This window comes from Meleagris gallopavo, chromosome 1, assembly GCF_000146605.3.
Source record: "Meleagris gallopavo isolate NT-WF06-2002-E0010 breed Aviagen turkey brand Nicholas breeding stock chromosome 1, Turkey_5.1, whole genome shotgun sequence".
In the NCBI taxonomy this organism is placed as follows: domain Eukaryota; kingdom Metazoa; phylum Chordata; class Aves; order Galliformes; family Phasianidae; genus Meleagris; species Meleagris gallopavo.
The window spans coordinates 15623269-15640026 of NC_015011.2; the positions used below are offsets into that span (position 1 = coordinate 15623269).

Genomic DNA, 16758 nt, shown 5'->3' on the forward strand with positions numbered 1-16758 from the left:
AAAAGTTTGAAAAGTTTGAAATACAAATCAAACCTTAAAACAGGGGCAGGACATCATTCTCTTATAGCTTTGGATTTGTCCTGATGAACAAGCATGCATCCTACCTGTCTGGAATACATACAGCAAATTGAGAAACTGACCTTGCAAACTATTATCCTTTCTCATGAAGGGATTCAAAGGGGTAATATGTGTAATATGTGGCATGTCATGATTTGCATGTTCTCAACATGCAATCTGATGAAATAATCTGATAGCACAGGCTCAACTAACTATTGCCACATGCTTAAAAGGAATTAAAACTCAGAAATATATAAATTTGTTCTTCCTTTACTTACTGTCTAGTTAGTCTAGAGTAACTCTGGCTGAGCGAAAGGACTCACTCTGACGTAACTGAGAAAAGAATAAGATTTTTAGAAGTTGATTAAATCAATTTGTGAGTCTCCACACTTTAAAAATTTAGCATTCTATTTTATTATTATTTTTAATTCCAATGGTTGCAATATCAAAAGTATAGTATCAGTCGTTCTGAGTATGTTCAAAGAGAAAAGGTCATAATTCCAGAACTTCAACCAGAAGTATATAAATAATATAAATAATAGGGAAAAAAAAACAGTAATTTATTAAGGGCTAATCACAATACAGTCACTGAGATTTTTAAATGCTTGACTATTTGCAAATCTCTACTTTGATGTTTTAGTTTCGTAGTCTGAAAATACATTTCAGTGAAGATGTGAAATTTTTCTTGCACTTATTTGTACTGTTTCACAGAAAAAAATAGGACTGTGAATCAGAATATAATAAGATGCTTAATATTCATGATGTAGGCTATAATTAATATCAGATTTCATGATAGATTAAAATTAAGGTGGCTTTTATTGCATTTGTACAAGTAATAGTAGCTTTGAATGAAAACACTGAGGCTAGGAAGTAGTGTAGGATAGAGATCATATTACTTATAGAAATTATGTAACTTTCATTCTATCATAATCCAGTCTGATTTACATCTTTGTATCTGTTAGAAGGTAACTATTGAGAAATATAACCCCATTTTAGGTCATATAAAATGAGTGACAGAAAAAAAAGTATTTAGCTATCTGTCCCACACAAGAAAGAAAGAATGAAAGGAAAGAAGAAAGAAACAATGGGAAGCGTTACATTTATAGACACTTGCCCCACAGAAATGTATGGAGGAAATCAGATAAAACATTCAGTCACTTGTTTTACCTGTTTGAGATAAATTCTTTGATATTTAATGGGCAAGCACTGTAATTTAGGAATGAAAACGCAAAAAATAAAGTCATAAAAAAGCTCTCCGACTCTACAGTTTGGGACTCCATCCTCCTTTTTTATGGGGAATTGTGAAACACCACTTCATGCTAGAGCTACAAGGTGCATTAGAATCTAGTTTACATGCCATAATTTGCCCCTTCAGATATTTAAAACTCTGCATTGACCACATGATGACTCTAAATACTCCAGATATTACATATTCAAGTCCTTTGGTATAAAGGATATTCTAACAATTTTTTTTTTTCTAATTAGTAAACCAACCACATTTGTTGATTTTTCTTAGTCAGTACATAGAAAGATTATAATAACTTACTTCTTCCATTGTGTTAGCTATGGGGAAGAGACACAACCTGCAAAATGAGTAAAGAGGGCAGATTAGACAGAGTTTGTACTGCTACTACTAGTCAAAGACATGACAGTGATTATTGGGCAGTTCAACATAGGAACTGAAAATACTCCTTTCCTCTGCAAATGATTGTCTGGGTACAACTGCAGATTCAGCCATGGTTATTTTTCTCTTTCTTTTTTAGGGGAAATACATTAATTCTTTGGCAGTGGTTTCTTCTGTATCTTTGACTATTCAGCAGCTTCAGGCACTCATGTCTCACATTCCTTACCCAGTTTTTGTCCTGAACAGATGCAGTCCAAGTGTGGCAGGAAAGATCCCCTTTCTTTTCGTTTTTCATAACTTTCTATTGTGCTTCATTCACTGGAGCTACATCAGAATTTTGCATCTATAATACCAGGTATTAAGAGTCTGAAAACTGTTGTTAACCAGGAAATTTGAACTGTTATTATATTTTCAACATCCATTTATGTTAAGTTTTATGAAAGCAAATGAATAGACAGATGCATTCCGAGTAGTGTCCAATTAACCTGCAAATCATACAGTGTATTTACTTTTCATAAATTTAGTTAAACTGAACTTTTTTTCTGGTGAGAAAATTCCTATCTTCTATCACATCATACCTGATTCACAATACACTAATGGTAAATTATCAGTACTAAATAACCAAGATAGAAACAGTTTCTTTCATAACAGCAGAAAATTTAAGGTGTTTTGTAATAGCTCCATTTTGAAAAAGGCTCTATCCAATTCTTTTCAAGGACATTTTAGTCTACTATCTCAAAACTAAAAATTGCACCATCTATTGTGTTCATATATGAACACAATATATGCACATATATGATATGATCTTTGTTTTTTGGCTGCCTTCCCAATAACTGAAATATATCAGTAGTGTTGAACCATCAGTTATAATATGTACTAAAACACAAGTGAACCAGAAAAATATGCTGGATTTTAAAATATTTTTCTTGAATAAGTAGAGGCTTGTAATCAATATGTACATGATTTTTGACTTGATTGTAATGGATACTGAGCCATAGATTTAAAGAGAAAATCAGCCAATCTGAAGTGTAACAATGTAGACTGAGAACTGCTTGTTTTTGAGCCCACCTCTACGTCCAGTAGTACATATCAAAAGAAATTGCCAAACACTCTCTGTCTTTCTTAAAGAGAAACAAAAAATTGATCATCTCTTTTCTAAGACATAATAGCAATAATCAACTCTGAGCTTATAGACATATTTTACCATGGTGACTTACATGTAGTCAAGGTAATTGTAGACAAGGCAATAAATCCTGCCCCTCCATTCTGTGCTGGTGAGACCTCACCTGGGGTACTGCATCCAGATGGGGAGCCCTCAGTACGGGAGAGACATAGAGTCTGTTGGATCACGTCCAGAGGAGGACCACAAAAATGATCCAAGAGATGGAACACTTCCCATACAAGAACAGACTGAGAGAGCTGGGGCTTTCAGCCTGGAGAAGTGAAGGCTGTGAAGATCTGAGAGCAGCCTTTCAGTATTTAAAGGGGGGCTACAAGAAAGAAGGGGGCAGACTCTTTAGGAGAGTTCATGGTAAAAGGACATGGGGGAATGGTTTCAAATTAAAACAGGGAAGATTTAGGCTGGATATAGGAATAAAATTTTTTTAAGGGTGGTGATGCACTAGAATAGGATGCCCAGAAAGGTGGTGGATGCCCCATCACTAGGCACATTCAAAGTCAGCCTGGATGAAGCTCTGAGCAACCTGATCTAACTGCAGATGACAATGTTCATTGCAGGGTAGTTGGACTAGATGACCTTTAAAGATCCCTCCCAACTCAAAAAATTCTGTGATTCTTCAATTGTTTCTAAAATAAAATATTTTTTATGCCAAATAGAGGTGGTAAAATGTGATCCTTTCCCAGAAAGAGAGTTCAATGAAAGAATAACTTATTGCCAAATTCATATATTGTCTATAAATAAGAAGGATACAGTTCAATCTGTCATTTATACTGTCATTAACATAGAATCACAGCCGTTCTTTTTGCCATCAGCTTCTAGCAAAGGTCTACTCTCTAGTATTCTTGACAGCTTAAGATTAATCAGTGCCACCAAAACTTAAAGCAGAAAATAGCAGTGATGGTGATTTCTCATGTGAATAACTGCTTCAATGTGGAGTGAAAAACAGGGAGTAATAGAAAATAAGTAATGAACGCACTTGCAGCTAGCCTATCAAGTGTCAATTTCCTCATACAGCAGTGCCTTTACTTGTAAAAAGTGAAAAGATATTCTTTCCATCATACGGGATCTTTAAGCAGTGAAGGAAGCTGGAATAAGTTGTCGGTAATATTTTTTTTTCTTTTTCTGTTTTAAGCTATCTGTAACATTTTATACATGCTTCCTCAAACTTGCAATAGCCATATTATTTATACCTAAAAATGACACTAATTTGAAGAATTGATTCAAGATAAAAAAAACAACAGTATTATAAACCTAAGAATGATTAGATTCCTAAATTCTGGGAAACATGTTTTTCAGAAATTACTGATTGGCCCAGTATTCTACTTTGCCCATCTGGCTCTCCAGTATAACAATTGGAGCAATTAGCACTGTCTTCCTGAGGTACTTCCCAGGATAACCCAACTGATTTCCCTGAAAAGAAGCAGGAAGAATTTAAATAAGAATAAAGACCGCAGCCAGAGATAAAAACATAGAGGAAAATGAAGCAAGAACATTCTTGTACTCATGTGACAAACAACATTACTTTATATAATGATAAACAATCCTGTTGCCAAATTGTTGCTATAAAGTGTTATTAAAAGAGAAGTAAATAATTGAGGGAACCCTACTGTGATTAACTAGTGGCTAGCTAGGCTGCCTGTGCCACTCATTTATGAACTGGGACTGGATGGGTACTAGCCATTAAATCATTTGTCAAGAAAATTTTACTGTGGGTGATTTTTTAAAAGCTTCCATTTAAAAAGTCTCATGAATTCTGTAGAAAATAATCAAACATTAAAACAAACTAGCTAAAGGAAAAACAGAAAAACCTGAAACCAAATGGGTTTCAACTCAACACTAAAACATAACCTTTTGAAATAGTGAGTCAGTAATTATTTTGAAAGATAATTTTCTTGCCTAATGCTATTAATTGCTTTTCTTGGTATAGCTCTTAAATGCATCTTCACTAAAGCACTGCTCCATGAGACTTTCAAGAAGCTTCTCTGGTGATTCCTTTGAGGGGTAGTGGGGAAAGAGGGTAAGAGGGTTTGCGCTTAAGAATAATACCGCTAGCAATATCATCAAAACTTTGATACATGTATATGTTATTATTTCTGAAAACAAAGCTAAACAAAACAGAGCAAACTTGACTGAATAGCTACAGACACATTTTATTACAAGTACGAGTTAATAAAGGTAACTTTGAGCAGCAAAAAGCAAATAAGGATTGAGGTTGAGGGAATCTCAAGAAATTATCCTATTGCTTCAAAACATATTGTTCCTAAAAGACTTCTACTAACCTGCATCAAAAATCTTAGCTGTGATTGAGACTTTAATTAGACAGTCTGTTGTAGAACTTAACAATCCTAAACGTGTGGTTTTTTTTTCTTTAGTTTTTCTTTCTTTTTCTAGGCTTGTCTTGCTTGCTGAAATTAATACTCTGAGATAGAGAGCAAATTCCAAAATTGAAGCTTTTCCTCTCACAAATACAGCATATTTTAGCAAGCACTCTTTATAAATAGATGTTTGTAAGAGTTCTTGGAGATGATACAATTGCTTCAAGTGGACAGTTCTCTAACAGAGCACCTCTTTTATTGAATCTACCTAAAATAGGTAAAATATATATTTATATATATCATAGCCTACTCCTATAATTAACAATTCTTTGTAACTACTTAATGTATGTAATATTTAAAAATAGATGGTATTGTATTTCATGTATATGATTTAGAAGATTATTCATTCTTTATTTCTTTCATTAGTTAATTTATAATAAACACATAAATTATATTATTATGTTGGTATTCAAAAATAACTTTTTTCCCCCATCTGTTTTTGTAATATAAATCCTTTTTTAGGCTGATGTTCAAACAGTTATCTTGGAGTACAGATGGCTAGAGCATTTTCAGGTGCGATCACAAGGCAGGCTAAAATTAATCTTTAGTTGTTATTTAATTTAGTATTTAGACAGTTTAGAATTATTAGACTGTAAATTTTGCTTCAAGACAGAAGCAAAATTGAAAATCAATGTGTTAGAATTAATATGAATCTTTTCTGTGATGAAACCTACTAGATTCTTCTGATTCTCATGGTAAAGAATCTGGTGTCATAGCTATAATTACAACATTATTCTCTGTCCCTCTTTCATATATAGATACATATGCTTATGATAATGATTCATTATTTAATCCCATGACAGTAGGCTTAGAGACTTATATTTTCAAGGAAACATTATCCCTTTTAAAAACAAGTGAATAATGATTTTGCCATTCTGGAAAATCTCCAGGTTCGTATTTCTGCTAAAGAACTCCTAACAGTTTGTCCTGTGTAGGCATTTGAAATTCCTTTAGGATACTATAGAGTGCTCTTTCCTTTTGTGCTTTATTTCTTCTGGAACCACTGTGCCTATGAGTGGGAGAGAATGAAACAAACAGAAGAAAGATAAATGTCATGGTAGAAAGTGATGTGCTGTGTTTCCAGAGTAGGTTGTACTTTATTGTTTTTTTACAAGGATTCAGGGGCTAAAGTACTTTGTGCTCTAGTAAAGTTGCTGTTTCAGAAAGTTTTGAGCATCCTGACCATTTATACAAGTTAATGAAATGCCATTTCATTATTATATATATATATAATTTATTTATTATATAATAGAATGAAATATCATTTTTATTTTTTTAAGTTTTCTTTATATTTTGATTGCCTCTTTGGCTTTGCCATCTCACTGATTGGGATGTGATAATAATGTAGCATGACTGAATTCCAATGCCTGGAAAAAACTGAAAATTTCTGCAGACCTCCTGATTTAAACACCCAGTTTGTACATCTGTCATTATATTTCATGTTTTACATTGTCATAGTGCCTAAAATTTTACATATTTTCTGGTAGCATATTGGCTACAATAATTAGTCAGTTTGTGTGATTTACTAGAAAAAGACCCATATGTAACTTCCATCAATGCCTACTGAGTCATACTGCTATGGATTCTTTCTGTTTCCTTCTGTTGCTCATCTAGTATCTATAGCATTTATTCTCCTTGGTTGTGTCTGACTGAGTGTTTAGCTTTGTAGCAACAATACTCCGCTATGTTCATGAAAGGTACTGGATTCTCAGTGACCCAGATGCAATTATTCAAAATCTTCACCATATTATGCCCTTCTGACTAACATGATTATTTTAAGGGTCTATGTTTTCATGACAGGTAAAAGAGATTAGGGGAGCTTTCACCCTTGAATGGTGCATACGCTTTAACTCTTTGTATGTGTACACTGGTCTTAAGGCTGTGGGGTTTTGTATCTGTTTTATGACAATATGCAAAGAAACTGTCTTTATATAAAGGTACTTTTCACACAGTTTCCCACGTTTGAAAAAGTAAAGCCTACACAATATCCAGACTTAGTATCTTATTTCATACACTTTATTTTCTCTTCAAGTGCTCCCATGAAGAAAAATTTCCTAACTTGCTGGATAATTATACTGCGTATTATTACAATTAAGAAACTATATAGGTTACTAGTACTTTTTAAACCCATTGTACTTTTGAACATGAAAGCTGGTATTTCCAGCGTTTATTCATTTGTGCACAAGGAGAGTATTCACATCAAATTGGAAACAGAGTTTGGGAAACAGAATGTATGAGCCTTTCCTCATCAGTCCTTGTCAACACCTCATTTAGGTGTTGTTCCACTGAGTCAGGGGCTACTCTGTATTCACAAAATTATAAAAATAAAATGAGACTTGAAGAGTCTTAGCTTGCCAAATGTGATAGAACAAGAAACCCAAACACATATCTCCTTTCCTTCCCCTTTCTGGGATCAACTGGAACATGATGCACATTTAAAGCATACAACAAAATAATTATTCCCTGGATCCTGCTATAATTATGAGAAGAAAATTCTTATTAGGGAAACTATGATTATAAAGTAAGTAAAAAGTGGTCAGACCTTTTTGGAGGCATTTTGTGAATTTAACTGCATAATTATTCTCATTTGAATAATCCCAGTATTTATAATAAAGGTCAATGCTAATAAATTTCTCAGATCAGATGTCTTTTTTTTCCTAAACATTATAAAATTTGATGAAGTTTAGATTTTTAATTTAAATAAATAATAAAAACTTAAGTAGGGGTACATAGAAATGACATCCTTCTTCTTTGGCTTCTCAGTGAGGCATCTGAATGAATAACCTGATTTCTATAATGTAATCTCCCATTACAAAATAAAGGTCTCAATATACTTTCAACTGCCTCAAGAATACTGATTGGAGACTCTTATGTAAATACATTTCTGATGATACTAAGTTACTTTATACGTTTAACTCAAAACTTTGTGCAACATTTTGGTAGGACAGTGGAATTAGTATCCAAAGAAAATGCTCATATGTGGCAGGTATATGTAATGTACACTGTGACCATCTGGCCTTCCATACTTCTACTATTATTTTTTGCCATTTCAAAATTCATTAAAATAATAGTTAAGAATGTGTCAAAATTCATTTTGAAATGATATTCAACTCACTTGCAATATCATCTAGCTGCAGCATGCATTACATAAGTGTTATTGGCCTCTATCCAAAATGAGATTTGAAGGAGAGATTGAATATGCTGTCCTTATGGATATTTTCTTAGAGGTACTCTATATCTCCTGTACTTTTCATAGAAGCACTGTAGATATCCATCTGTAGATAAATGTAAGTCTGTCACAGATTCTTCATTCATTTCCATTTTGCTTGAGCTTATGTTCAGTATCAATTCAGTATGTCTGAATCATTGGTAGACAATCAATCTTGTGTTAACTTCTAAGTATTACTTAAAAACTGTTAACTTCTAAGTATTGGTCAAAATCCTTAATTTTCTAATCTGTTTTGCATTGAGTTTAACCTGTTTGTAGGCATGCTTAAAGCCTTCAGAGTTTACTTAAAAGACATGATGAAAACACAGAGTGAAAAATCTCCAAGCAAAAGTGAAAAAAATATCAGGGATCACTACAAACCCCCCACCAAGCAAACTGAGCATGACTTAAAAGCAGGAACTTCCCCACTTTATTTTACTTCTGAAAATAGTTTTTCTGACATCGTTATGTTCATGCAGGCTTCATCTGCATAATTGTTTTGATTCAGAGCAGTGACACAGCTTTCAAATAAATTCTTCAATTTTACCTTGTCTGACATTTAGTTGATTTTCTTTTCAGAATAGTTTTGGTACATCCAAATAAGAGTCTCTGAGAGAAACTTGACTGGAAAATCTGCTCCAGGCGAGCATATTATATGCTCCTGTCCTTGAATATGTCATAATCATAACCTATGGTGAGACTTTTGGACAGATCTGGACCATGTGAAGAAATGGAAATTTGTATCAGGGACCAGAGTCAATCCAGTTTCAAAGAAAAGCTCCCAGCCATATGCAATATAGATGTAGGTGCCACAAAACTTACTACTTTGGACCACTGATCTTTTCCTGTTGCACCAGTTTATATGCTAATGTAGATAAAATAACAGATAATTAGGGAAACACCAAAGTATAGACCTAAGGACTTTGCCACTTAAATCACTTGAGAACCCAATTTTCTATCAGTAATAATTCTACAGGTATAAAATGTATACACACATAAAAAAACATACACACCTCTGTCATCCTGTGATCTGTATTGTGAGAAATCCTCTTCATACCTTTATAAAGGAGTCTCATGAAATAAAGGAGATAAATGTGTCAGCTGCCACACTGCAATAAAAACATGAAAAAAGGTGAACAGTGATGAACATTTCACCTCCTATCACATTGCACTGGTGGAAAATCTCTGACAAAGAATCTCTCAAATCTTTTTGAGAAGAAGATAAATACCACCACCCCCCCCACATAGAAGGAAGTCTAACAACATTTTCGTAATTCTCTCCATTTAATTTCCCCTGTAGTTCGTTCTCATCTTTGTTTGCTATACTGATGTATGTTTCATTGATTTATATAGCAAACATCACAACAATGCAAAGTATGGGAGATGTATATGAAATCATGACATATATAGGGTGATATATTCAGTCAAATAGATATAGCGGGCTAGATATAAATCATGTAACAGTTCAGTTCAGAATTTATCCATAAAAGTCACTAAAATTTTATTAGATTCTTATGCCTATAGATAAGCATAAGAAGTATCACATGGTGAGAAACTTTCAAGTACTGTGGATAACACTGAAGATTATTGGAGTGCTGAAGAATTAGGATCAATGCATGTTAGCTGGCTGAGAATTGAAATGAACTCTGAATGTGAGAAGCCTGTCCTCTGAGCAACCCTGAGCTCAGACTCCACAGCTTTTACTTTATTATTTAGCACAGCATTGCTTTTGTCCTATTCCACCCATTATATATTTTTAACTCCACAGGTTTTCACTGGACTTATTCACTGTACTGTATTTACTTTAAATAAGCTCTACAGTGTTTCAGAATTTTCCTTATGTAGAAGGAAGGGATCCTTTGTTACACAGTCTTGTTGGGATTCAAATCACCCACCTTGCCTTAGAGAAATATCCACACCCTATAATATTTTGCCCCTCTGGTTGGTTTCAGTACTAATATCGGTGGGTTTTGTAAAAAAGTGGATAGGCTGACAATGGAAGGTAAGGTTTATGAACAGTTTGAAGTGGAAAATTTGTTTAATAATGCATGTCAGGAACAGAAGTGAAGTCAGCAATTTGAAAACAATGCAGGTAGCAATGATCATATAAACTTGTGTCTGAAGATTCAGTATTGATTAATTCAACAAGCTAATACTGTGCCGCATCAAGGTAGATTTCATACATACAGATTCCTAGGATTAGGTCAATTGCAATGATTTATATGCATATGTCTATACAAATCTAAACATATTCATACAAATGCATATGTATGAATGCCAGTATACATACAAAGGCATGCACATATATAAATGAATGAATTGCATTTACACAGACAGATATATACATAAATGTGTGCATGTACGTATGCATAGTATGATCTAGAAATCATCCTGTATGTTTAGACAAAAACACCCAGTTGTAGATCAGTTGTTTCATCTCCTTCTGCAGGATTCTTCATTATTTGAAATATCACTTTTGTTTCATGAGCTTTCATAATCTGAAAAATAAACACCACTGAGATTGCAATGAATAGGAAAAATCTTCAATGACGTGAGCCCTGTGTATCAAACTAAATCTCACTTAGAAAAGCAATGGATTTCATTAACTTCACTCAGCTTCACAATTTACTTTTCATGTTTTCTACTGCTTTACTAGTCTTCTTACAGTAATTTAAATATAACTGATTTCATTGGCAACTACTTTTGAATCTGAAAAATAGGATAAGAACATTTCTGGTCTGATCCTTTAAGAAGTCTAGGAATTTCTCTGAATTATAAAGGTTTTATTTCAGCCTCATTCATACTCATTCAATTTCTATATCAATTCTCTAATTAAAAACCTAAACTTTTGTCTGATATACCAAACCATCTATTCTAGTGTCTTTCTACAGCTGGGACCTCTGAACTAGATAATGCAATGAGGAAATTTGTCATGGGATTTATGGGATGATCAGCCACTTAGGCAAAGCTTTTGCAATCAGTGGAAAGAAAGAACAATTTTGAAGGTGCAGTTCATCTGTCCTGTTTTAAAGATATATTTGCAAATAAAATAAACCACATTTTAGAAGAGAACTTGCTTTCCTTGTGGTTTAAAGGGAGCCTTGACACCTGGCTCACATACATACATCAACATTCAGACAAATGGATCTTATCAGCAGGGTCTATCTCCAACAGACATTAAATAACATTTACCATAAAATGTTATTCTATATGCATCAAGAAGTAAATTTTAAGCATATTTAACTTTATTTGAAAAAAAAAAAAATGCTAATTTGACTTGATCTGCTGTTCTGAGATGGCTGCTGTTCTCAACAGCAAGTGTAATTAAAATCTGAAGTGTTAAGTTCCATAATTATCTTGAACTAACAAGAAGTACAAGATAGTTTCAATTTGCTTTTTATTAGAAAAGGCTCAAATTAGGAAGTGAAAAACTGTATGTAGGAGAAATTTGGGGTCAGCTCTCAGATATATTCAAAATAACCATCTTAAAATAACAGATGTTACATGATAACAAAGATCAGGATTTATTTCCTTAAATAAGAAAGTCAAAGCAGATCACTAGTCCAAATTAAGGAACAATTTGGCACATATTAAGAATATGTTAAAAATACTAATTCTATTTCCATTGCATTTATATAACTAAAAGTTTTAGTTCTCCAAATTCTGTGTTGCAGATATGTTAGATTTATTTATTTGTTAGTCTGTTTGTTTGTTTATGCTCCCGAAAGGAAACAGGAATTCTGCCAGGATTAGCAATCAATTTAGTGATAAAATATGTTTCATTTTTGCTTCTTCCTGAGGGAAGCCCTACACTAAACTTCTCCTCAAACTTCAAATCTCATGGAGAGGAATAAAAATAGGCACCACTGAGATGGTATAGACAGCTGCATAATAGTTCCACGGATTCCGTGATTGACACAAAGCTCATTAGAAAGAAGGGAAATTACTCTCATGATTCACAGTGTACCTGGAGATACTGATTACCTCTTAATTGGTTTTGTCTCTCAGAAGAGTTGGTGCCTTGTACTTGCTAAAGGAAGCTCAACCTTAAAACACACTAGCAGATAACAGCCTCCCTGCTGACCTAAGGCAAACCTCATAAGAAGCTCTGAGCTGCCTAAAGACAAATATGCTTGTATCTCAGTTCCGTACCTCATTGGAGATGGCAGTTCTATTCCTATTGACCTCACTGTAAAAACAACAAACACAGTTGGAAATAAATAAATAAATAAATAAATAAATAAATAAATACCTAAACTAAACAAATGGGAAAAAACAGATCAATCAAATTAAATGCAATAGTCACAGTTAGTAAGCTTATCCTTCTTTTATCCAAGATCCAAGGTGTACTTGTCTCAACTAGGCAATGGCCTGTATAACCATTTAATAATCTCTGTCTCAAATGTGTACCACAGTATTTTAAATAATTTTAGAATTGTGATTTAGTACAAACATGGAAATAACCTAAATAGTTCAAACAAATTCCTGTCTCAAACATCCACTTTGTTAATGGAAAGAGCACAAGGACAACTCCCATAGAGTTGGATTCAACAGTTCCTAAGGTAGAAGAGAGAGAACTCTGGGAGCCATCAGAGGAAGTGAGACAAAAATGGGAAGAAGAGAGAAAGCTGATGCGGGAACAGTCAAATTTAATAAAATTACATGTACTATAGGCCTGATTAAATGCTTGAGGAGTGATCCTCCCACAAAGTACCTGAATATCCACAAATGAAAGCAAGAGTGAAGAAAAGCCTAAATTTCACTGCTTAGACTTTTCTAGGTAATGATAACAATCTGTCCATATATCCTTGAACTTTGACCTGCTCTCCCTGGCCTATGAGCTCATAGCCTGTGCCAGTGACACCTTATGTTTACATGATCAAGATGCCTGCATTTCCTCATTGATTTTGGGGGGAAAAAAAAAAAAATGTCAAGAAAGACAGGAGCAAACCTGGTCACCTCTGAAAAGTGCCAAACAATTTTTGTATAACCATGATTGGTTGTAGAAAGGGATTGTTGTCTTCAGGTACTTGTAAGACCACATTAGACAAATGTATCCTGTTTGGGGCCTCAAGGTATATTGAGGAGCTTCCAACAGAATGTCAGTGCGGTGTTTAATGGCCAGAGCAAGTGTCACTGAAGAGAGGCTGAGGGTTTATTTAAACATCAGGAAATGAGTTATTGCTAAACACCTGGTGGAAAGTTGCAGAGAAGATGGAAGCAGACTCAGAGCTCCGCAGGAAAAAAAAAAACAACTCCCCACTGAAGGGAAAATTGAACAGAATATAAACAAAATGGGAAATAAATCAGCATGAGTTTAGTTAAAATACTGGATAGGGTTGCTTAGTGATGGTGTGAGGCCTCTCTTGGAAATTTTCACAACTCAACAGACAAGATCTGAGCAAGCCAAGTAATCTGGAAGTTAACCCTATTGTAAATGAGAGGTTGGATAGGAGACTTCAATTGTTCTGTCTCTATATTTAGCATTGGTGGAGCCCTGTGTAGAGCACTGCATGTAATTCTAGGCTCCACAATATAAAAAAGATGTTAAGGTGCTTGAATACATCCAGAGAAGGACAAGAAGGCTGGTAACAGGGCTGGAAGGCATGTCCTGTGAGGAGACGCTGAGGACGCTTGAGTTGTCTAGTCTGGAAAAGACGAAGAGGTGACCTCATTGCTCTCTACAACTTTCTGAGCAGGGGAAGCAGAGAGTGAGGTGCTGGTCTCTTTTCCTTAGTGACCAAGGATAGAATGAATGCCAGAGGCTGTTCAGACTGGTTATTAGAAAAAATTTCTTTCCCGGAAAGGTGGTCAAACACTGGAACAGGATTCCTGGAGAGACTGTTGTTGTCCCAAGCCTGTCAGTGTTCAAGAGGCGTTTGGATAAAACTCTTAACAATATACTTTAACTTACGTTTAGGCATGAAAATGTCATGTGGTTGGACTTGATAATCCTTTTAGGTCCCTTCCAGGTGAATTACTTTATTCTAGCCATTTCCTCTCTCAATTGTTTTATGACTCTATACTTGTTTCATAAAACACACTGTTATATGCGAGCAGTGTTGTTCCCACAACCTTATTTCATTCTTCATGGTGGTACAAAATGTGTCCTGAATTGGTTTATGTGAGTAATCCAAATCAATACTTTGTGGGATGCTGGGAGTAACGCAGTTAATAGGATAAGTTTTGCTAACTAGTTCACTAGGCAACTGTACAAACATTTGTGACTAAAGGAGTTAATGGTAGGGAAACTGTGTGAAAACTAATGCGCAGGACTGTGAATAGAGTTTTTTCAGCACTGGTGCCAATTTATTCTGTTTTAAGATGAGTAAGAATCAGTGATTAGTTACAGGCAAAGATGTTCTCTGTAGTTAGACTGGTGCCGAAGGGAGTATTATTTTCTTTGAGATGAGATATCACCAGGAAGAGTTTAAAGAAATGATCTGCAGAAGCTTTTTATTAAACAATCCATAGCATTTTTTATAATAACTGTGTTAACCAAATTTGTCCAGGTAACTATAGTGTGCTTCTTGCAGTTCTCTGCTGAAACTGCAAACAGGTAGCGTTCTTTTCTTAGCATATGTTTTTCTTTCCCTACCCTATGTGCAGGAAGGCTTGGTGTATCTAATGACAGGCTCTTTAAAAAAGTCTCTTTACTAAATAATAGAAAATAAAATGATTAAATTTCCTCCATTGTTCTTTGTTTGAGAAGTAGGATGATGTTTTATGGGTAAAGCATAAAGGGAGACTAGCTCCTTGTAATGGCTCCAGATTTTGTCTTTAACAGTAGAGTATTTAATTCTGCCATTATAAATCCCTCTTTTCAAAACATATCAAAGAGCTTCCAAAATGAGAAAGCACACTGCTGAACTTGCTTTATATATTGAATATTTTTACTGAAAAATGTGGTCCTTTGCTATGGCTTATGTGTCACATGGATAAAGGAATGAAATTCAGCATGGAGCTTGAAAGTTGCTATTATGTTGTGTCTTTGTGCTTCTTTGAGATAGATTAGAAAAGTAATTAGGACTACCAATATATATTTCATTGCGATTAACAACATATATTTAGTTACAATTACTATCTGTAGGTTTAATTACTTAACTCTTCTGATTAGAAGACCTACTTATAATTTTGTGAATATAAATATTTTGTGAATGTAAATATTCAGTACAGACCATTCTACGACATAGGTGTACTAAGAATTCTATATCCTGTCCCACAAGATCAGAATGAAAAAATAAAAAGGGCTACATGGCTACTTATGCTGCTGGTTCAGGTATTATGTTGTCTCAGTCTTAGTCACTTGAAATCTGAAAATTACAATACTATCCTTGTAAAAATTGTGTGTTTTATTAGTAACTGCTGATATTATTGTTATTAAGGGAAACTAATCAAATTTTTACAGGAAACAATTTGTGCAAGCAATTGAGAGTATGTATCACAAAGAACCTGTGACAGACAGTTTTGATTATTTTCATGGAAATCATGACTATTACCACTATTAACTGAAAGGATGATAAATACCTTGAGTTTATTTCTATTTTATGTAGAGTGCTGTATGTGTTGCTTAACCTGAACTATATTTCATAACTTCTGTCTGTAACTTGATTTACTTGCCTTGCACAGAATAATTAGATTCCTTGCAAGCCATATCAGTAGGGATTTTTCAGTTTCCCAGCTACATATGATGTTATAGCTTCCAAGTCATGGATCTAGTTGGCTATGTTCCTTCCTGTAGCCAAAGAATATAAGGAAGGAAAAATAAAACTGGTAAAGGAAATCTTTTCCCTCTATGGGGGATCTACCAATACAGAAAATTTGTGGATTCCATGCTGTGAGGAATATAACAGCATTCATAGACCTTGCAGTTTAGCAATAGATTCGCAGTGTTTTGTTTGTGAAACTACATGCAAGGAGAAATTTCTGGTGTATGTAGTCATAATGGGAGAAAATTGCAGCATTTCACTAAAACAAATTCAAGGACAGAACATGATCTTCAAGTTCTGCAGCCTGATAGTCCTATCTTTTGCTATGATAATCATTTTGCAGAAATAATTAGGGTTATCACTACAACCAATAAATCCATGAAAACTAGTAGAGTCTTTTAATATGAAGGTGTATTACCTTCCAGATCAAATAGGCAGCTTGATATTGCTCTTTGGGGAAAAAATAGAAGCCAATTTTACATGATAAATTCAGTTTAGGTACTGATTTACCTGCTTACCAGGTAAATATCAATTTGAAAGTTTTAAAAACATGCATTAGCTAATTTATACAAGAGAAGTTCATTTTTTATTTTTCCTTTTTTTTT

The 16758-nt window shown here is 34.1% G+C and overlaps 1 long non-coding RNA gene across 1 annotated transcript; it reads right to left on the reverse strand.

Annotated features, from left to right (window-relative positions):
* Positions 1–92: 92 nt before the first annotated feature.
* On the reverse strand, positions 93–9550 carry LOC104916814. Its single transcript, XR_004159510.1, has 3 exons — positions 9458–9550; positions 1604–1640; positions 93–390 (listed from the first exon to the last, which is right to left on the reverse strand). It is a non-coding gene; the product is annotated as an uncharacterized LOC104916814 (long non-coding RNA).
* Between the last annotated feature and the right edge of the window lie 7208 nt (positions 9551–16758).